General features: G+C 44.5%; 1 protein-coding gene across 1 annotated transcript in view; it reads right to left on the reverse strand.

The window, feature by feature from the left end:
• The window catches only part of FRMD3 (FERM domain containing 3), a 405,659-nt gene that overhangs the window by 111,410 nt on the left and 270,856 nt on the right, over positions 1 to 23,393 (reverse strand). The window lies entirely within an intron of this gene.

Genomic DNA, 23,393 nt, shown 5'->3' on the forward strand with positions numbered 1-23,393 from the left:
GTTAAAGGGCCCAACAGACAAAGCCTCCCATTCCAAAGAGTGAAAAACTCCAGGGGTCTTGCGAGACCCTCATCCCACCTCTGCCACCTCTAGAGGCAGCCACAGTGCAATAACATTTTTTTTTAATTACAGTTGCGCTGTGAAGGCCCCCCCTCTTCCCTTCCCAACCCCGCCCCTGTATAAAATTTAACACCTCCCCTCCCCCAGCCTCTAAACCACTCCCAGGCCTCAAGACCTCTCCTCAGGCCTCTGGACACCTCACCCTAGCCCACCCTCTTGACTCCCTTCTCCGCCCCAGATCATATCTTACAATTCCTGAGGGGCTAGTAGGGCCCAGAGCAGCCCCTGGGCCTGGAACCTATGCCATCTGAGTAAAAATAGTACTGGCCAGCCACTTAGTCCCTTTCATGTGATAGCGGCTCATTACCATCTTGGCATCACTTAGAATAAAATAATGCACAGTTTTTAAAATGCCACCTGTTACCACTGCATTAAGGCATTTACTGTGTGATAAATGCCTAACACAGCTGAGCAAATGTAGCCATTAGAATGATGCATGAAATACTTTTTAAGACAGACTTTCAAAATATTATCACTACCTGTCCATTACGTTCTGAAAATGATTGCTAATAACTATGTAATAGGAAGCTGTAATAAGACAACAAAAAATATTACATAATTACAAGTCCAATCCTGAACAATGTATAGTGGTTTCGATTTTGTCCACTTGAGTAAGCAGAAATAAGGGTCAACAAACAAGTTTATATGTGATACATTTTTATTGAAGTAACATGATACATCAGTAAATAGCTTGTAAGTTGATCTCTAGCACTGGATGTATTTGTATGAAGTGTTTGGTGTACCCTTTGAAATTTTAGAAGGCAATAGTCAGTTGTGTGCAAAGCTCAGCATGTTTCCACATAATCAGGTGCCCCTAAAGTTATGCTTGCATTTTATAAATTGTACAGCAGGATTTATAAAGTACCACGTATCACCGCCCTGATAGTACGCACATATATTTCAGTACCTCCACATTTTTTCAATGCAGGGACCTGCATAGTTTATATGCCTATTTTATAAAAGAACAAGCATATATTTTACGAATTAAATAACTGTGACAAGGGTACGTAAAGTCTCAGATTATGCAGAGGCAAGGATTTTCTAAAGTTTGCTGATATTTGTGCACATGTTGCTTACAAAAATACTTACTTATGTGCATACTTCCAAGCACCAATTCTCTGACTCCTCTAGCATTTGACCCAGACCTTCATCAGTTCCACCAGTACACCCACACCCTCCATCACTACCTCCAGACCGCAGCCCCCAGCCCACCCAAAAACTGCAGACAAAAGAGAAGCCAGATTTAATATACGTGACTTGATTAATAGGTATAAAAGCATGTCTGACACATGCTCGGGCTTCGTTTATAAAATACAGAAATGTGCATGCACTTCCAAACCCTGCCCAAGAATGCCCTCTTTCTAAAGACACGCTTTTCCGCGCAGCAGCAACAGAATGCACATTCTCCCACCCTTCTGTAAATTTGTTTGCAGGGCCACTTTGACATGCAGAGTGAGACGTACAAACAGAACAGTGCACTCTTGTGAAGATTTGATGTCCTTCAGAGTGAGGAAACTCACACAAAGATGAGATTTGTACAATGTTCTCTCAACCTAGCCTGATGTGAGTCCATGCATAATTATTTTGGATATTTGAAAACCCAACCTGTTTGCAAAACTCGAGGACCAGAGTTGTATACCTCTGATCTAGAGAGAGAAAATAGTTCCTGTCCGGGGAAGGTGGCTGCTCGAGTCTTACTGGAAGGAAGGAATCTTGGGGGTCAAGGGAATGAATGCCTGAAAGGCTTCAGAGTGAAGAAGAGGAGGAGAGGTTAAATCAATTTTCAAAAATGTGTGTATGAGTCACCCTACCAACATCAGCTGTTTTGAAATATATATTTTTAGTATGATTTTCCTATTGTGATTGATGTTTTATAGGTCTTGATTTTATTGTTTGATGTTTTATGAGGAATGATGGCATTTTCTGTTTTTCCATTGCTACGTTACATAGAGTCTGAAGTGATTTCCAGTTCAGTTTTTGTCTGTGCATTTCTGTGTATGTTTTATGGTCTCTTTATTCTGTATTTGGTGAGGATCTGTCTGTGTTCTGCATGTATTCTAGTACTTTGTAGATTCTGTGTAGGGATCTATAGCAGCCTGGCTTGTTCTATTTTCCTAATAGGAGGTGTATTGATGTTTTAGGGCCTGATGTCATATTTGAAGTGTTGCCTTTTCATAGGTAGGGTTGTAACAGTTTGAGTGCTGGCAGTTTGTGCTATTTTCATACGGGAGGTTTACTCATGACTTTCTGAGGGCTATGCCCAAGTCGAACTGGTGTTACAATAGGCCTAATACCATATGGGTTCCAACAGTCATTTATGTTTTCGCAAGGTTTTTCTGGTTGGTACTTAAATATAATACACACAGGGCCAGATTTAAAAAACAGCGCAAGGGCGTAGATTTGTTCGCGCAACCCGGCGCGAACAAATCTACACCCAATTTTATAACATGCGTGCGGAGCCGCGCACATGTTGTAAAATCCAGGGTCAGAGCGTGCAAGGAGGTGCACACTTGTGCACCTTGCACGCGCGCCGAGCCCTAGGGGAGCCCTGATGGCTTTCCCTGTTCTCTCTGAGGCCGCTCCGAAATTGGAGCGGCCTCGGAGGGAACTTTCCTTCCACCCACCCCACAGCCCTAACTAAAACCCATCCCTCTGGCACAGCGGCTGTGCCAGAGGCCTCGGTCCCACCCCCGGGCCAGCACCCCGCCACAGCCCCGCCCCCAGAAAGCCCTTTCTGCAAGCCCCGGGACATACGCGAGTCCCGGGGCTTGTGCGCGCCGCCGAGCCTATGCAAAATAGGCTCGGCGCGCACAGGGGCAGATTTTCTCGGGTTACGCGCACAGCCTTTGAAAATCTGCCCCACATTCTGTGGGGCAGATTTTCTGTGATGTTTTTACTTCAGAAGACTATAATTTGAATTTCAGATAAAATGTTATTATAAATGCATAAACTGTAATTGTGCTTGGGGAGGGCAAGGTTGGTGGTGAGAGAGGAATGCAAGGCAGTAAGACTCGCTTTTGGTTCTTAATACCCTTGCACCGGCCCTGGCTTTACTGGCTCCGCATGGGAAAGCAAGGTTCCAGCTGGAGCTGTGCTGCTGTCCATCACGGACTCTCCCCAGTTTCAGCCAGGGCTTAATTTCCTTTTTTTTTTTTTTTTAAGTCCAGGGAACAGCATGGATCGCTTCTGGTTCTCCCCACCCCCTCCCCCAGAGTAGGTATGCAGAGTAGTAGCCTGGGGAACCATAAAAGCAGCGGACCTTGCATGGTCAATGGGAATATGCTGGTGGGGCGGAGGGCAGCGGAGAAGTCTAGGTAAAGCTACAGGCACAGAAAGGAAGGGGGTGAGTCAGGAAGAAGTGCATGTGCAGTGCTGGTGAGGTTTACTATGAGGTGACTGGGCTGAGCTCTTGGAAGGGCAGCTGGCTGTGGAACCTGTGGGGCTCCTGGAGAGTGGGGGAGTTGAGAAGATGGGGAAGGGCTGGCAGCAAACAAGAACTTTACATAGTGATGTGGCAGTGCTGGGGGGGGGAAGGTGGGGTGGGCATTCACTGTGTGACCACATGAGGAGCAGTACCACAACAGCAGAGTGTGTATATGCCTGAGAGAGAGAGAGAGAGAGACTGTGTGTGTATGTGTTTCTCTCTGACACAAAGATGCGTATGCTCTTTCTTGCTGTCAGTGTGTGGGTGTGTCTTTGTGTCCGAGAGCAAGAGAGTGTGTGTGTCTTTGTGATACTGACAGTATGTGCGTGTCATTGTGCATGTGCCAATAAAGTTTCCTCAATATGAAAATATGTCGGAGTAACTGAGCACGTGTGTGTGTGTGTGTGCCTGACATTGGTTGGCAGTGTGGTTCATTACGTGGCAACCGGTTCAAGATCTGATTGATTGACAAGAGACTTTAACACTGTACTGGGATATCGATCTATATATAAGAGATGTAACCAAACTTGTGGGGGGACCCGACCAATTGAATGGATAGAAGGGGGACTGCAGCTCTGTTTGCTCATCCCTGTTCAAGGATGTCCTCTACTTCTTATTTAGGAAAAATGTAAAATTTTATTTTGGAGAATTTTTGGCTCAGTTCTGCCAGGCTCCAGGTTACATGATTTCTTTCTAAAGGGTCAGCTGTTGAAGTTTGCGCTGCAAGGAAAGTAGATAAGGGATTCAGGTACCTCGTGGGCCAGTTTTGAAAAAAACTCCCCCGGGCTGATATTTTCCTGCAATCTACACCTGGACATGCTCTAGGCCATGAGTCTCCCCCATGAGCCCCTTTGTGCAGGACCAGATCAGAACAGAGACTACACAGATATCAGTTGAATATATAAGCAAATGTTGCCTTGTGTGAGGTAATCATTTTGTCTAATACTACAGTAAAATTCAATCCCCACCCTCTAAGGGATAACACATGACATCAATAGTAATAGAAGCAACCATTTAGTTAACAAAATCCTAAATCTTGACAAAATAATGTTGTTGAATCTGCAGCCACTATAAGCACGTCTCGTCTCTGAATCTCATTTTCCAAATGTTCATGGCAAATTCAACTTAATAGAATTAAACTACATCAGTAATATTGAATAGGCTCTGTGCAAACAGAACAGCAGGATCTTTAATTCAGAGGCATTTCTTATGAAATTTTAATTTATAACAACTGCTAGCAGCTACCAAACCAGCACTAGTGGACAGAACCCCTGTAATATCCTTACGCAGTTATTATAAATGTGTCTGCGTCTGTATATTTTAGTTTAGGAATTATGTATTAACAATTTTAATCTCTGTTATGTTCTCCAGAGACTTCCAGTGGTCATTCTGCCCTTTCACCACAAAACGCTTAGAGAGAATTATATTACTGGGTGGTTTATTCCCTTTGGGGTCGATTTTAAAAAATGTGCGCGGGCGTCCATGTGCGCACGGTTCCCGGGACGCGGCTATTTTATAACATGTGCGCGTTGGGCCCTCAGCTGTAACAGAAGGTTATAAAAGCCCTGACTATCCTTGGTCTGGGGCTTCTCCAGAGTCACAGGGCTAAGAGGTAGCTGTGACCCTCTCCCAGGACTGCAGAGGAAAAGCAGGAGTTAAGGCAGAGATTCTCACCCTGAGTCTCAGGAAGCCTGAGGAGAAGGAAACTAAGGGTTTGTGATGTGACTCGGTTATTTTCACTTTCGAATAATAGAAGGACTAGGGGGCATTCCATGAAGTTAGCAAGTAGCACATTTAAGACTAATCGGAGAAAATTCTTTTTCACTCAACGCACAATAAAGCTCTGTAATTTGTTGCCAGAGGAGGTGGTTAGTGCAGTTAGTGTAGCTGGGTTCAAAAAAGGTTTGGATAAATTCTTGGAGGAGAAGTCCATTAATGGCTATTAATCAAGTTTACTTAGGGAATAGCCACTGCTATTAATTGCATCAGTAGTATGGGATCTTCTTAGTGTTTGGGTAATTGCCAGGTTCTTGTGGCCTGGTTTTGGCCTCTGTTGGAAACAGGATGCTGGGCTTGATGGACCCTGGGTCTGTCCCAGCATGGCAATTTCTTATGTTCTTATGATGCTGTTTTGAAGACTGAAAGAAACTTGCAATTTAAATGTGGTAAGAACTTGCCTGGACCAGGAGACAAACTGTGCCAGCAGGAACTTGCTACAGAGCTCAGGACACTGAGAGTAACTAATTTTGATAATGGAAAGGAAATGAAGGTCAGGGTAGGCTGAAGAAGAGACTGTGGAAAGAGAAAGCAGTATTTCCTGCGTGGGGAAGTGAGAAGACTTGGAAACTGTGCTGTTTCTCCATGTTTTATTCTGAAACTACAGCAGTAAAATATTTTTATGTTGGAGCGCAATTATTGAGTGGACACTGGTTTTATTTATTGGGAGTGTCCTTGGCCCAGTACTGGCCCTGCAGGTTATCCTGTCCCCCAGCCAATGGCCCCAGAGCTCCCCAGCCTTGGTGCCACTTAGCCAGCTAAATCTGAATTTAACTGGCCAAGTGGCACTGAATATCTACCTCAATTAATGTATCTTTCTGTCTCTCTTCCAAAGTCAGTTAAGATTGTTTTGGCACATGATCCTGTAGAAATGAGCTCATGTTTTCATAATTAGGAACAGAATCCTCTGTAATCCTAGGAACTGCCAGGGTTTCTGGCTCTGTTATATTGGGCAGGCAAATTCTTAACTTGCTTGCATCTTGTCCCTCTCCTTATTTTCTTACCTAAGCCTTCAAACAGAATTTATAATCTTCCTCCCATTATGGATAAAGGACTACAGTATCAGCATAGTCATGATTTCCCCTTGAAAAGTGTGCAACTTGGAAATAATATTTTTGCTTGTTTTATAATCATCATTTTACCTAGGCATCTGGATTCTGAAAATATATGTGACACTCTAATGAAAAGGTATCTGAATTTCCCCCTTTAAAAAGTGATGAAACTATTCAAGAGATCTACAGTCTAGAGGCAGAAATTTCTCATGATTAATTTTCAGATGAGAAGCCCTGAGGTAGTGAAATACCTTTTGCAAGTGGGACAGTGCCTGGTTGTATGTACAGCATGTACCACGATATTATCGACACATATAACAGAGGTTGACAAAAGAAGCCATTTAAGGATTTCTTCATTGGGTACTCAAGATAAGCTGCCACACTGCACAAGCTGAATGACAAGGCTAGCGATTGCCATAACTATATATTGGTTCTTAACTTTTTTTCTCTCATCTAAATCCATTTGCAAAGTGTCACTCTTCAGATACAGAGCGGAAAATCACACACACCCAGAAAAGGTGAACATAAGAACATAAGAAAATGCCATACTGGGTCAGACCAAGGGTCCATCAAGCCCAGCATCCTGTTTCCAACAGTGGCCAATCCAGGCCAAAAGAACCTGGCAAGTACCCAAAAACTAAGTCTATTCCATGTTACCATTGCTAATGGCAGTGGCTATTCTCTGTGGGGCGGATTTTAAAAGCCCTGCTCGCGTAAATCCGCCCGGATTTACGCAAGCAGGGTCTTGCGTGCCGGCGCGCCTATTTTCCATAGGCCGCCGGCGCGCGCAGAACCCTGGGACGCACGTAGGTCCCGGGGTTTTTGGAAGGGGGCGTGTCGGGGCGGGGCCGAATGACGCAGCGTTTTGGGGGCGGGGCGCGGCATTTCGGGGATGGGACCGGGGGCATGGTGCCGGCCCGGGGCGTTCCGGGGGCGTGGCCGCGCCCTCCGGAACCGCCCCCGGGTCGGGTCTCGGCACACCAGCAGCCCGCTGGCTCGCGTGGATTTATGTCTCCCTCCGGGAGGCGTAAATCCATGGATAAAGGTAAGGGGGGGTTAGATAGGGCCGGGGGGGTGGGTTAGGTAGGGGAAGGGAGGGGAAGGTGAGGGGAGGGCGAAAGAAAGTTCCCTCTGAGGCCGCTCCGATTTCGGAGCGGCCTCGGAGGGAATGGAGACAGGCTGCGCGGCTCGGCACGCTCCAGCTGCCCAAAATCGGCAGCCTTGCGCGCGCCGATCCAGGATTTTAGAAGTTACACGCGGCTACGCGCGTATCTTATAAAAATCCAACGTAATTTTGTTTACGCCTGCTGTGCAAACAAAAGTACGCGAACGCGCTTTTTTAAAAAATCTACCCTCAAGTGAACTTAATAGCAGGTAATGGACTTCTCCTCCAAGAACTTATCCAATCCTTTTTTAAATACAGCTATACTAACTGCACTAACCACATCCTCTGACAACAAATTCCAGAGTTTAATTGTGCGTTGAGTAAAAAAGAACTTTCTCCGATTAGTTTTAAATGTGCCCCATGCTAACTTCATGGAGTGCCCCCTAGTCCTTCTATTATCTGAAAGAGTAAATAACCGATTCACATCTACCCGTTCTAGACCTCTCATGATTTTAAACACCTCTATCATATCCCCCCTCAGTCGTCTCTTCTCCAAGCTGAAAAGGTGGTCAGAGTATTGCCAATGCATGAGAAGGAACACAACTGTCTCCGGTGCAGATGACAGCCATCTCTCGCATATCCATGATTAATCACTCCTCTCAATTCACCCCCATCCCAACTAATCCCATAGCATTTGTAAGAGACAATGCTATCACACCAACATTTACAAAGAAGATCTTTATTGGATGGATATGGCCACAGCATAGGTGTTGCGGCTGAGGGTCTGGCTAGGGCTGGGGGACATCCAAAGGAGCAGCCCAGGACTTCGGGGAAGAGCAGAGGGAATCTTTCGCTTGTACCAGCCACCTCCCCCGCAGGCTGAGCCCTTGGTTTCTAGCAGCTGGCAGAATTTAGGCTGTGGCTAGAATTGAGATGCAGGCTGGAACTTGGAGACAAGAGTGGATAAGAAAGCAAAGCAGGGTTGGAGACTGAAGCAGTACAGGAGTGGAGTCTAGGGCAGTGCAGGACTGGAGACTGAGGCAAGGCAAAGCTAGTGTCAGATACAGGCTGGAGACTGGGGCAAGGACTAGATACAAGGACAGGACTGGGCCAGACAAGAACATGACTAGACAAGATGGATGAGGACAGGACAAAATAGAACAGAGGACAGGCAGCAGTTCAGAAGACCCCAAAGTCCAGTAACCATAAGGACCAAAGGCCAGAAAGGGAAATGCTAGGATGCTCAGAGGCCGCATGCTAGACAGAATGCATGAGAAGGCCATGAGAAGGCCACAAGGTCTGCGAATGCCACAAGACTGAGGCTAGGCAGAAAGCCTGAGAAGACCACAAGGTTGAGCAAGACAGAGCTCAAAGGCCCAGAGGCTAAAGAGCGATACAAGGAAGAAAGGGACCAAGTAGGGAGCCATGAAGACTCAATGGCAAGGCATTGAGTATTACAAGAGGCAGGATTAAACAGGCCAAGCCCTGCTGTGTCAAAAGCCCATGGCGACTATAGCTGGAGCAGGAGCAGGTTAGTTCCTTGGGGACCTCTTGTGGCAGGGAGGCTGCATAGCAGGTAGGATCCTAACAATAGGTCAATGCATACAACAACTCTATTGCAAACAACAACTCAAGCATTAAACAACAATTACTTATTATTAACATATTTTCAGTCCCCAGAGTGACCACGCCCTCACCTGCTAAATTTAAATTTGCCAAGTGTTCCATAAGATCATGCTACAACAATACAGTGCTATTGAGAATGCAAGGCCATTGAAGCCTCGCCCCAATATTACAAAGTGTTACAGAGTATTGATGCTACAGCAATATAGCACCATTGGGAGATACAGGGCTGTTAAAGCCTCACCCCTCAGGTTATCCTAAAATTCAGTCCTTGATCACCAATGAAGTTCTTTGCAGTGCAACGAGGCCTTGGTCTATAAAAGAGCAGGGGCCATTCATTAAGCATGCCAACACATTTAGGGTGGTACATAGGCCAATCCCGCTATCAAAGGCACAGATTTGACAGGCAACTCATCTCGCTCCAACCCTCTGATGCAATAAAGAAGCAGAATACCCCAGTACTTGGTATTCTCTGCCTAGTCAGTTTTCAAACGTTGCACATGTTGTGCACTTCAGGATGTAGTTAACCCCACAACAAGCACAATGGTAGTGACATCTCACTTGCCATTGGCATCCCATCAACCTAGCTGCAGTCATTTCATAAAATTGGAAATGCTGCCTAAAGCTGCATAGCCCATCGAAGGGGAACTTGGTACCCCTTGATTACCGGTACTTGACCCAAAAGGGATCCACCAAGCACATTTGCCTAACGTGGATGATTAACACATTGTACTAAAGGGCTGAAATGAACTCATGCAGAAAATACATGCTTTGTGGAGACCTCTAAGAAAATGGATGAAGGCAGGTACCCAGTCCACAGCATAAGTTATGAAAAGAGTAAGCATAGCACATGTTATACATGAAGCCAAAACCATGTAAAGGAAAGCGATAAGTACATGAGCTATGTGGTAGCACAACCACATCCTTGCATACGAGGCTCCAGAGCCGCAGGAGACAAAGGTTTGGTATCCCTGGCAGAGAGCCTGGAATCCATGTAGAAAGCCTAGTATGTGGTGACACAGCCACCATGTTCCAAGATCTCCCAGGCTTGCCTATCTACCCCAGTGTAACAGAGCAGGACGCAGATTAACCATAACTGAAATCATCCATAGGAATGAATATAGGCAAGAGCCATACTCAAGGTAGAAAGTAAGGACATTGCTACAGGGAATCAATAACTACCGAATAGTACCTCCACCACTGATCCGTGGTGACTGGCCAAACAGTAGACCACAATCAAAGGCAGAAACAACAAAAGTAATTCAATTTTCCAGCCAGCCTTTGACTCTAAATCAGATATTAACTGCCATGTAAGGTAAAGTGGTACTTCCCGACAAGACAAAAAAACCAAAAACTACATTCCTACAGCATGACAAAAGAATGAGAGGTAAATGTAATTGCAGCTGCATGCTGCTGCTGGATACACATGTATGGGAGAGCCTATAGGTCTATCAAATGCCTGGGTAAAGAAACACACCAAAAATATAAACCTAATGTATCAAGCTAGGATGCTGAAGCTGCAAAAATAAGAGATACCAAGGGCCATATAGCAAAGGCTGCCAAAATTATAATGCGTGAACAGACTATACCTAAATCCTGACACAGAAGTGGGTAACCAACAGAATGAAGCAGGAGCCTTAGCAGTTGCAGGGAGATTCTAAAGCCCTCCTAGAAAATCACAGATACGCAGTTTCTGATGGCAGACAGACGCCTCTATCATTACTGTGCAGTTTCGCCAGGTTCTGGAGAGGTAACTTATTCTGTCAACTCATTCATGGGCTGCAAGCCACAATTGTACAGGCACCTGAAGATTAAATGCACTAAATACAATGAATAACTTAACTGACTGAAGGCTAACAACACATTTCAATAGCATCTCCAAGGCAAAAGGGCCTGGCCTGTGCATGCTCTCTTTAAGACCAAGCAGCATGTGTGCTTCTGCCAAGTGTGAGTCCCATCAGAGGACAGGGTGTCTGATGCAACAAATGACCTGCCAAAGAGAGAAAAAGAGGACAAACAGAAAATGCTGGCCTGCAAGCGATGGAGGCAGATCCCGATAATCCGACAGAATTCTGATAGTTCTCGGACATCAGCTGAGAGACCCGAGACGTGCATAACGCTGAGGTACAGGAGTACGCAGCAATTTATTTCAAAGCTGGGATAGATAATGTAGCAAGTCAGGTCACACTGAAATGTCCAACCCTGACAGCATGGGCTCCCACAGACCAAATGCTCTCCAATACAAAAAAAATTACTTAATAAGCAACAAGCTGGCAGCGGCACCTGACCTGCGTGTGCAGTCTGAAGGCCTGGTGACATGTGTGCTACTGCCCGGGGCGAATCACAGCATGTAACAGGTGCCTGGTTGCCAAGATGACCTGCTGGAGATAGATAAGTGACAAACAGAAGGATGCCACAAGAGCGTCTTTTTCAAACTTTAATGAAGGAGACGTGAAATAAATTGCGAGTGCCCGACTCTGGCCGAGTTTCGCCACCTATGGTGGCTGCCTCAGGGGCTGAATGTTTCTAGAAACGTAATCACGTGATGGTCTGGATAATGTCAACAGTATACGTTCATTTATGTAATCTATACACCGGCAACGCGCGTCTCCTTTGCTGCATATTTCACTGTAAGGAGACGCGCGTTGCCGGTGTATAGATTACATAAATGAACGTATACTGTTGACATTATCCAGACCATCACGTGATTACGTTTCTAGAAACATTCAGCCCCTGAGGCAGCCACCATAGGTGGCGAAACTCGGCCAGAGTCGGGCACTCGCAATTTATTTCACGTCTCCTTCATTAAAGTTTGAAAAAGACGCTCTTGTGGCATCCTTCTGTTTGTTGCTTTCCTACGGTTTCACTGGATCGCCTACCCTGCTGTTTTTTGGGTCCTGCTGGAGATAGATGACACACAGAACATGCTGACATACCAGTGCTGGGGGTTGTGAGGCTGCTTTGCGAAGGTCTTCTGTGTAGACAGAATGGTTTGGTACTGGTGAAGGAAAATAGATGGTAACAGCATAATCATTAGATTGCACTGACCAGACCTGGGAATAGCCATGGCTGCTGACTTGCTAAGGTTTGGTAAAGGTCAGCCAGTACATTAGCAGTCAGCGTTAAGTTACATTTCTGCCTTCTGGGCTCAATTTACCAGAAATCATATGATTTACAAGAATGCAGTGTTATTAGCAAGTCTCAAAGCAAGCATGTTCACATAGCAGTCTGAGTTATCAAGAAAGCTGCTCACCCCGAAAAATGTTCCTAGTAGAGATTTGATTATGGGTTGACAATTGCTTGGTTTTGATTGAAAATATTACTAGCCTTAGCATAAGGCTTGGGGGTAGCTGGCATGGAGCGGCAGTTATTATCATAAGAAAATTGCTGTGCAGACCAAATGGACCATTTGGTCTTTTTCTGCCAGTCTTACTACGTTACTATGATAACTATGTCTTTTCTGTTCTCCTGGCACCTATTAAGGGAGGGCAGCTTAAAACACTAATTAGGCAAGATGCATAAGAAGCAGATGCAACAATCAGTATAACTGTATTAGCCAGAATGCAGAACGTTTATGAACATCCACTATAGTAGTCCAAGAAGATGTGACTGAAAGATATGTGTTTCTTTGCCTTATGTAATCAGAAGCTACTATCACTGGACACCATTAAGTAACCCTATGGGGACCTCAAAATGTCTGCATGCAAAGCCAGGAGTGTGAAACAAAGAGCCAGAATGCATGGCACAGAAGGACAAACCAAAGCAAATAGTTGAAGAAAACTGATGGTTGCCAGCACAACACAACAAAGAAGTCAAGAAGGAAATCATTCAAAAAGAGAAAACGGACCCCAGTGATGCAACATAGGCAAGAGGAGCAATGAAGCAGGCCAAGAGAGAACCTGAAAGAAGCTTTCCATAGGGGCAAAGAAACAACAAAGGACCTCTCAGCTAACACCCCATATACTGAGGCTGCCAGCAGAGGGCCATATGCTTTAAAATGAAGACCACCAACCATTGTGCGGAATCCTCTGAACTGACTGCAACCAGCTTCCTTTTTTCTTTTTTCAGTTTGAAGGTTGAGTCTCTCGAATTGAAAACTGTATTCCAAATGATGTTTTTCAGGGACTTAAAAGAGAGAAGATGTATCCCCTGTTTTATCTACTGACCATTGCTCTCCCTCTGCCACTCCACATCTTTCTGGTTTATGTTGTCAGGATCATCATATAACAATCACCCCCAAATTCCTTTTCTTGTGCTTAGAAATACTGCACCCCGATACTGTACCTCTCCCTTGGGTTTTGCAGTCTAAATGCCATACTCTGCATATATATATTACAGACCAATGAGTCTGACTTCAGTGCCAGGAAAAATTATGGAAATTGTTATAAAGAATAAAATCACATTGCAAGCTTTTTCCTGAAATATCCCTGTATTTGTTTAGTAACTTTCAGGGAAAGAAATATAGTTTCTCTGACCCTTTACATTTGGAGACATTCATATTGAATAAAAATGTACTAGGAAGAAATAGTGATGATCAAATAGAAACCTCAATTCTCTCTCTCCTGATGACTTGATTGTTTATTTGTCTTGATATTTGTTTTGACTCTCCCATGTTATGGATTTAGTAACGAAGATGAAAATTATTATGGTAATTGTTTATTTGGTAATGAGATTACATCTGTCTTACTTCTCGATTTTGTTTAAAGATTTTTAAATGAAAATTGAATAAAGATAAAATAAAAAAAATAAAATAAAAAAATCACAGAACATTTAGATAGCCATAGTTTAATGGGGCACAACCAGCATGGATTTACCCAAGGGAAGTCTTGCCTCGCAAGTTTCCTACATTTTTATGAAGGGGTAAATAAACATGTGGACAAAGGTGAACTGGCAGATGTGGTATATTTGGATTTTCAGAAGGCGTTTGACAAAGTTCCTCATGAGAGGCTTCTAAGAAAACTAAAAAGTCATGGGATAGGAGGCGATGTCCTTTTGTGAATTGCAAACTGGTTAAAAGACAGGAAACAGAGAGTAGGATTAAATGGTCAGCTTTCACAGTGGAAAAAGTTAAACAGTGGAGGGCCTCAGGGATCTGTACTTGGACCGGTGCCTTTTAATATATTTATAAATGATAAGAAAAGGGATGTGACAAGTGAGGTGCTTTAATTTGCAGATGACACAAAATTATGCAGAGTAATTAAATCTCAAGCAGATTGTGATAAATTGCAGGTGAGACTGGAAGATTGGGCATCCAAATGGCAGATGAAATTTAATGTGGACAAGTGCAAGGTGATGTATATAGGGAAAAATAACCCTTGCTGTGATTACACAATGTTAGGTTCCACATTAGGAGTTACCACCCAGGAAAGAGATCTAGACATCATAGTGGATAATACATTGAAATTGTCAGCTCAGTCTGCTGCAGCAGTCAAAAAAGCAAACAATGTTAGGAATTATTAGGAAGGGAATGGCAAATAAAATGGTGGATGTCATAATGCCTCTGTATCGCTCCATGGTGAGACTGCACTTTGAATACTGTGTGCAGTTCTGGTCACCGCATCTCAAAAAAGATATAGTTGCACTGGAGAAGGTACAGGGAAGGGTGACCAAAATGATAAAGAACATGGAACAGCTCCCCTATGAGGAAAGACTAAAGAGGTTAGGGCTGTTCAGCGTGGAGAAGAGATGGCTGAGGGGAGATATAATAGAGGTCTATAAAATCATGAAAAGACTTGAATGGGTAAATGTGAACCAGTTATTTACTCTTTTGGATAATCTAAGGACTAGGGGGTACTCCATGAATTTAGCAAGTAGCTCATTTAAAACAAATCATATAAAATTATTTTTCACTCAATGCATAATTAACCTCTGGAATTCTTTGCCAGAGGATGTGGTTACAGCAGTTAGTGTAGCTGGGCTTAAAAAAGGTTTGGATAAGTTCATAGAGCAAAAGTCCATAAATTGCTATTAATCAATAAGGATTAGTAGCTTGGGATCTATTCATTTAAGGGGGAATTTTACATCCCCGGCGCACCCCAATACCGGCAGATGCGCGCATGGCTGGACCATGCGCATGCCAAGCACATTTTCCTAGCGGCCCGGCCACGCGCATATCTACCGGTACGCACGGAAGTGCCAGGTTATTATAAAGGGGCGGGCCAGGGACTGGCCAGGGCAGCACCATTAGGCTGACTGCTGGATGCGGAACTTACTTCTGCTCAGAAGAGCAGGTAAGTTCAGAAACAAAAACAAATTAGGTTAATTAGGGTGGGTTTAGGGGTTGGGGTGGAGAGGGGAAAAGGGAAGAAGGTTAGTTAGGGGGTTAGGGAAGTACCCTCCCAGTCCGCTCCTTTATTGGAGTGAAATGGGAGGGAAGCGGGGATGGCCCGATTGCGTCGCCGTGCGCTGTTAAAGAAAATACCCCCCCACACACACACACATGAGAGTGGGCACCCGCGCGCACCAATATAAAATCAGGTGCGCATGTGCGCGCAGGCATCCGATTTCATAACATGCGTGTGTTGATGCACGCATGTTATAAAAGCGGCGCGTACTTGTGCGTGCCGGGAACTACGCGCACATGGATGCCCGCTTGACCCTCTTGAAATTTACCCCTTAATGTCTGGGTGCTTGCCAAGTGACTTGGTTGGCCACCGTTGGACCCAGGGTACTGGGCTTAATGGACCCTTGGTCTGACCCGGTATGGCATATCTAACCGATCCATGGCCCATGCATGCACCCTGAGTGGGGATTTTGGGAAGCAGTCGTGGGGACCGGAGGGCATCCAGCATCTGTTCACCTGAGCTGTGTGCGGGGTGCCCGCCCCGCACGCTGGCAGGAGCTTGTCGTCCCGCGGATGCGGCACTTGAGTACACCGTCCACTCTCAGTCTCACACATCTAATGCAAGACCTGTTCAGCGGACGCAGTATATGGACCTGGGATTTTTTTTGTTTGTTTATTTTACACAAGCCTGCGCCATTACCAACACTGTAAGGGAGGACGTTCCCCTCGCCTCGTTCAAGGCGCCCGCCCACCGCAGGCCATTGCTGCATGCTCCAGGCCAAATGACTCTTCCATACTGCGCACACACCATGTGGCTCCCCAGGGAAAAAAAAAAACAAACAAACAGGCCCGCTTTAGCTGCATATCCACTTTTCCGCCGAGCATTGCCTAGGTCTCAGCAGTCCGAGAAAAGTGGCCTGGGACAAAAGGGGAGGAGGAGGAAGATTGGTGCTACAAGCCATAGCCTCCTTCCAGCCAACTGCCTGCCCCCAACTGACCATGTGGAGAGCTCAGACCCGCACACACTTTGCCGCTCTTGCCAGGGGGAAGAGGGTAACTCCCCTGCTGCCCAGCAACGTATGAGGCCCGGCCCGGATCGAGGCTGCTCACACCAGGGGCAAGCCAGGCCATGCGTGTTTAGGGGCACTTCCACAGCAGCCACTAACTCCAGCTCTCTCGCGGGTGGGGGGGGGCTGCCACAATGCCTCCAAGGAAGCACTCTGGTGCTGGGATAGCCACACACCACCGGGTCCACCAGGTCCTCAAGCTGATGGCCAGTAGGCCATCACCTGGGGAAACTGGCTAAGAGTAAAAAAGGGTTCACAAAGCTGGCCAGGACAGCAGCCAGGCGCTCTGTTTCTTTTTTTTAATCAAATTGGTGCCGGAGCAGCTGCCTGCTGCAGGAGCCTTCTCTAACTCTATGAGGGGGGACGGGGGGGACCAGAGACTGCACCCTGGCTCACGCCAATATTATCTGCTGCCCGGCTCTGCTCGTGGCCTGCAGCGGTCTCTGTCAGCATGTGCACGGAGGAAAACCACAGCCTATGCTACATGAGGCTGCCAACGAGCTAAGGAGGCGAGCTGGAACCAAGGATTTGCTTGGCAGGAGAGAGCAGCAAGGTAGGCGGGCAGGAGGGAAGAGAAAGGACATAAATCCTTATCCACAGAAGGAAAAGGCTGGTGGATGGGCCGTCCCCCCCAAACACTGCACTTACCAGCCCGTCCCCCACCCTCTGCTCCCTCCCTTAGCCGAGGTGTGTCTGCTCCTGAGCTCTTTCAGAGTGCTTGAGTACCTCATTAATCTTTCTATAATCTACAAAGAACAGCATCCTGCTATCTTTTTTTACCAGTATGGTAGGCAGAACTCCACATGCTTGTGGACTGTTCAGTCACCATTTCTGATCCATATTTCTGACTTCACCTATTGTTATCTTTATTGTCACCATAAACAGCCTAACAAAAGTTTTATAACTAGTCCTGTATTGCATGAATTATTTTTATGGCACATTATCTCCTCTCCCCTTTTCAGTTCCTCCTAACCAGCCCTGTCCCAGCTCGTCCTAACACCCCGCCCAGTCGTTCCTGCTCTCAACCCCTTACTCCCCAAGCTAATTAACCTTCTCATACTCCAGTAGATCCTTCCCCTTTCATCTCCCCAGACAATCCCCCTCTCACTCATTCTCCAGCCAATCCCCCTTATCTCCCTAAGTGAACCCTCCCTCCCCCTGCACCCTCACTCTCACCCCATACCTTTCTGCAATGATTTTCCTCCAGGTCACATCAGGTCACCAACCTGAGACTTTCTATTGCCAACCTACAACCTTTTTGAACTTGCTTCTTTTGCCCTGTTGCAACTTCCTGGATTTCTGGTCTTCTGTCAGCCTAATACTCGATGTAATTCCTACAGCTAAGCTTTATCTGTGGGCGGTAGGATTCTCAAAATAAAGTCCAGTATTTCTCTCTTTGATATGATAAAGCGCAAGTGATATTCTATATGGCAGGGGTTATTATTGCAAATTAATTGACTATGCCAGACGTTAGATGTCCTGAGTCTAAGACAGCTCTCTGAAGAAAAGGTAGGGGCAACTTCTCCTTGTGGTAGGGCAGTCCACATGCACCCCCATTTTAAATAATATCAAAAGATGATTCCAAGAGGCTTCTACTGACAGAAGCACTCCATTTTGTAATCAGAAATGGATCCAGGCAGCTGAGAGAAGAGGAACTAGCCAACGCTAATTGGCAGAGACAATTCATCTTAAGATGTGACTGCTCAGACCTGATTTTTCAAAATACACTACAGCTTCTTAGACTTGAAAGCGATTTTTACCCATTTTCGTATTCATTAATTAATTTCACATCAACTCGCAGCTCTAGGTTTCCCCTTATTATAACAGCAAAAGCAGCATGTCTGTGACCATGCATTATTCATTCCCATACATTATTTATAAAACTGGAGTTTCATTGGCTGTTCGGTCTACGAGAAACCGCGGAGCTTCAGAACTGAGGGAAGGGTGGCAGTTTGTTTATATCCCAGGGCTCATCCTGTCAGCAGGGCTATGGGAGGAATGGGAAGGTTCGTCAGAATTCTGTTAGAATTACCAAAGGCGGCTGCAGTTTCTGTGCCTGTTGTTAGGCACGAAATAAGTGGCATCAGGCAGCCAGAAGTCAAGAATCACAAGCTTTATTTTCTTAGTGAAAATTAAACAGCTCATCTATTCAACCAAATTACTCCTTCTGACTGACATCCATGCCCATGCTAGGACACCCATCTGTCTTGCAATTGGAGGGATTACACCTCAATTTAGTGAAAAACGGCAAATTTTATGGCATGTTTAATGCCATTAAATTGCTTTTAAACACTGGGCATCCTAGCTTATAATTAATTTGCATTATCAGTTAAAACTACAGTTAAATACCGTTTTGCATCCACCAATGAAGCAATTTTGCATATTAGTCGCACCCCAAAACACATAAGGTGAAAAAACATGGTTGTCACACCATAGCACTTCCAATATTAACATACGGCAACAATTTTAGCCTGCCCTCATCTTATATTATGGCTTAGTCATTCATTTTCAATGTAACTCAAATTATTTGTCGATTTTCTAGAACAAAATGCTGGGTTGATGTTTGTGACCCTAGGCCCTAAATTAGTTCTAATAGAGCTGTTTATTATGTTTGCTAAAACAGTTTTTTTTCCTAACCTCTACACACAGAGAAAAGGGCATGATGACTAATCTTGGTCAATACCTCTAGAGAAGGTCTACAATTCCAAATTTTGATTTCCAGTAGTGGGCAATGCATAGTCATAGTTGTGCAGCTAGATTTCCTCAGCCTCTCTCTTTTTCTCTGCCCGCCTCCATTTCAAGTGAGTGATTGAACAAGGTTATCAGGGGGCTGCTAGCACCTCTCTAAATTTCCCTGATATCTAAGGATGCATTCCATCTAGGCCCTTTTGCTAAGACAAATAACTAAGAAGTTAAAGAGATGAAGATGAGGTGAAGTGTTTCATAAAGGCCTCATAGCAGAGAGAAAGAAAACATGAATGGATGATTGGCTTGAAGGCTAGGATTTACCCCTAGATTTATCAAAATGCTATAAATATAGCAGAATAGTAACCACGATAAAAAAGGGGGTATGGTTGGGATAATTTCCCTGCTCCCACATCGCATAGGTAATTTCCTCAAGGCATAATACATATTTACCAGGAAAAAGTAGGGGGGTGGTTTTACATACACAGTAGGAGGTACAAACAGGAAAGTAAACATCACTGAAGATTTTCTGTCATTTCAATTCATGAAAGGTACAAGAGGAGTTGATTTGTACAATGCACTCTCTACCTAGCTTCAAACAAGTTAGGTAGAACATGCAACAAGCTAGGTAGAGTAAATCAACTCCTCTTGTACCTTTCATGAATTGAAATGACAGAAAATCTGCATTGATGTGCACTTTCCTGTTTGTACCTCCTGCTGTGTATGTAAAACCACCTACCCCACTCCCTCAAACTCCATCCCGAGTTAAAAGTGCCCCCTCTTACAATGGTATAAATAGTAGAGTGCCAGATTGCTCTCTCTCTCTCTTCTCATTATCATTAATTAACTCCTCCCACTTGCATTACAAATGCATGTGTGTTACTGCATTATTATGTGCATTAGGTCCGACTTAATATCGCCATGTGCAGTTTCCTGGTGCCGGCAGAAATTAACGCCTACCTTTGGGTAGGCGCTAATTTCTGAAAGTAAAATGTGCAGCTTGGCTGCACATTTTACTTACTGAATCGCGCGGGAATAACTAATAGGGCCATCGACATGCATTTGTATGTTGCGGGTGCTATTAGTTTCGGGGGGGGGGGGGTGTTTAGACGTGCGTTTTCGACGCGCTATTACCCCTTACTGAATAAGGGGTAAAGCTAGCACGTCAAAAACGCACGTCCAAACGCGGATTAACAGTGCACTCCACTGGAGCGCACTGTACTGTATTGGCCTGTTAGTTAGAGAGATAAGAAATATACATAGAGTTGAGGAAGAGTAACCTAGTGATTACAGCAATAGGCTGAGAACCAAGGAAGCCATGTTTCAAATCACACTTCTCCTACTAGCACTCTTAGTGACCTTGAGCAAGTAATTTTATCTCCCATTGCCTCAGGCATCCAATTAGATTGTAAGCTCTTTGGGGGCAAGGACTTTTTGTACCCAAATACTTATCTCAATTATGTCCAGTAGTACTGTAAAAATGATAAGTATTATTACTGAAATGATATATTTAGATGCCACCAAAGAAGCAAACTGTTTGCAGATCCCAAAGCAACTTCCAAATAAGGTATCCCACATCTCTACACATCATCCAGAAGACTCTGGGGCTGCCTAATCCTCTTCCCAGATTGATGCCACATCTCCTGATTCTGGGTTCATAAGATCAGCAGCATTGCACTGTCCCTCCTCCTTCTCCTTCTCAGCGTTTCAAGAACAGCAGCTGCTGCAGTGTGTGACCTGGAGACATATTTATTTACTTCGCTTGTGCATAGTCACCAAGTCAAACAATAGCTTTATCAGTGGCAAAATGGAGTTCTTAAAACTCTCCCTCCAGTTTAGTCAGAGGACACTCCTCAGTAATGTGGGTCATAATTTAAACTGCACTGCAGTTGCAGCCTGGATGAGCCACAAGACCCACTGGTGTGGAATGGCCGCACAGATACTTTGGCCAATTTAGAATCACACAGTAGCTGTAGAAGATGGAAACAAGATGTGTGAACAGTGGGGTCTGAGATTAGGTAGGAATTTCTAAATGAAGATTTCTATTGCCAATCCTCTGACACAGTCAGATAGGATAAGAACATAAGAACATAAGAAAATGCCATACTGGGTCAGACCAAGGGTCCATCAAGCCCAGCATCCTGTTTCCAACAGTGGCCAATCCAGGCCATAAGAACCTGGCAAGTACCCCAAAACTAAGTCTATTCCATGTTGCCATTGCTAATGGCAGTGGCTATTCTCTAAGTGAACTTAATAGCAGGTAATGGACTTCTCCTCCAAGAACTTATCCACTCCTTTTTTAAACACCGCTATACTAACTGCACTAACCACATCCTCTGGCAACAAATTCCAGAGTTTAATTGTGCGTTGAGTAAAAAAGAACTTTCTCCGATTAGTTTTAAATGTGCCACATGCTAACTTCATGGAGTGCCCCCTAGTCTTTCTACTATCCGAAAGAGAAAATAACCGATTCACATCTACCCGTTCTAGACCTCTCATGATTTTAAACACCTCTATCATATCCCCCCTCAGTCGTCTCTTCTCCAAGCTGAAAAGTCCTAACCTCTTTAGTCTTTCCTCATAGGGGAGCTGTTCCATTCCCCTTATCATTTTGGTAGCCCTTCTCTGTACCTTCTCCATCACAATTATATCTTTTTTGAGATGCGGCGACCAGAATTGTACACAGTATTCAAGGTGCGGTTTCACCATGGAGCGATACAGAGGCATTATGACATTTTCCGTTTTATTCACCATTCCCTTTCTAATAATTCCCAACATTCTGTTTGCTTTTTTGACTGCCGCAGCACACTGAACCGACGATTTCAATGTGTTATCCATTATGACGCCTAGATATCTTTCTTGGGTTGTAGCACCTAATATGGAACCCAACATTGTGTAATTATAGCATGGGTTATTTTTCCCTATATGCATCACCTTGCACTTATCCACATTAAATTTCATCTGCCATTTGGATGCCCAATTTTCCAGTCTCACAAGGTCTTCCTGCAATTTATCACAATCTGCTTGTGATTTAACTACTCTGAACAATTTTGTGTCATCTGCAAATTTGATTATCTCACTCGTTGTATTTTTTTCCAGATCATTTATAAATATATTAAAAAGTAAGGGTCCCAATACAGATCCCTGAGGCACTCCACTATCCACTCTCTTCCACTGAGAAAATTGTCCATTTAATCCTACTCTCTGTTTCCTGTCTTTTAGCCAGTTTGCAATCCATGAAAGGACATTGCCACCTATCCCATGACTTTTTACTTTTCCTAGAAGCCTCTCATGAGGAACTTTGTCAAACGCTGTTCCATTGCCCTTATCATTTTGATAGCCCTTCTCTGTACCTTCTCCATCGCAATTATATCTTTTTTGAGATGCGGCGACCAGAATTGTACACAGTATTCAAGGTGCGGTCTCACCATGGAGCGATACAGAGGCATTATAACATTTTCCGTTTTATTCACCATTCCCTCTCTAATAATTCCCAACATTCTGTTTGCTCTGTTTGCTATTGGTGCTATTGAAGCCGTATCACTGGAGAGTTAAGGAAATCACTGTATAAGGACAGGCTTGAAAGAGAGCTCTCCTATTACAATCACCCTCATGATGTTCAGGGGGCCAGTACTGTTCAGTACTAGTACTCAAGAGACACTTGTTGATCGGAAAGTACCAATATCGATACTCTGTGTGGCAATAAGTTGCACATCAACAAGTCTGCTGTACACATACTGCTGCACAGTACTCTGCAGTTGAATATACAATGGCAACAGCTCAGAACCTCAAGGTCTAAGCAAATTTCCTTTATGAAGTACCAGTCAGATTAGTAAGAAAGTTATTTTGAGTTTTGATTTGAACTGTAATCTCAATCCGAAGGTTTTTATATCTAAGGTTCTGTCAAGAGTGATGCCTAAGGAAAGAGGGCATGAATTGTGCTTCAGCCTCTGGCAGTCATAAAGATGTTTCATTCTCTCTTAGCATTGGCATTGCGGAGATGGAGATACAGTGAAAGAGAGCATACTTATTATCACAGCAACCACTGCTGCTCTTCCCAAGAAGTGCACACTTCTGGGTTAGACTAGAAGAACAGGTTTACATAAGAAACACCTTAATGGGTCAGACAAATGACCAATTTAGTCCAGTATCCTATCTCTGACAGTAGCCAACAGGAAGAAGCACTTAACAGATCCTACTGTCCATTCCTAGCAGTAAAAGATAGCATTCCTCAAGACTACTGGTTAACAGCTGCTAA

Source organism: Rhinatrema bivittatum, chromosome 1 (genome assembly GCF_901001135.1).
Source record: "Rhinatrema bivittatum chromosome 1, aRhiBiv1.1, whole genome shotgun sequence".
NCBI classification, from domain to species: domain Eukaryota; kingdom Metazoa; phylum Chordata; class Amphibia; order Gymnophiona; family Rhinatrematidae; genus Rhinatrema; species Rhinatrema bivittatum.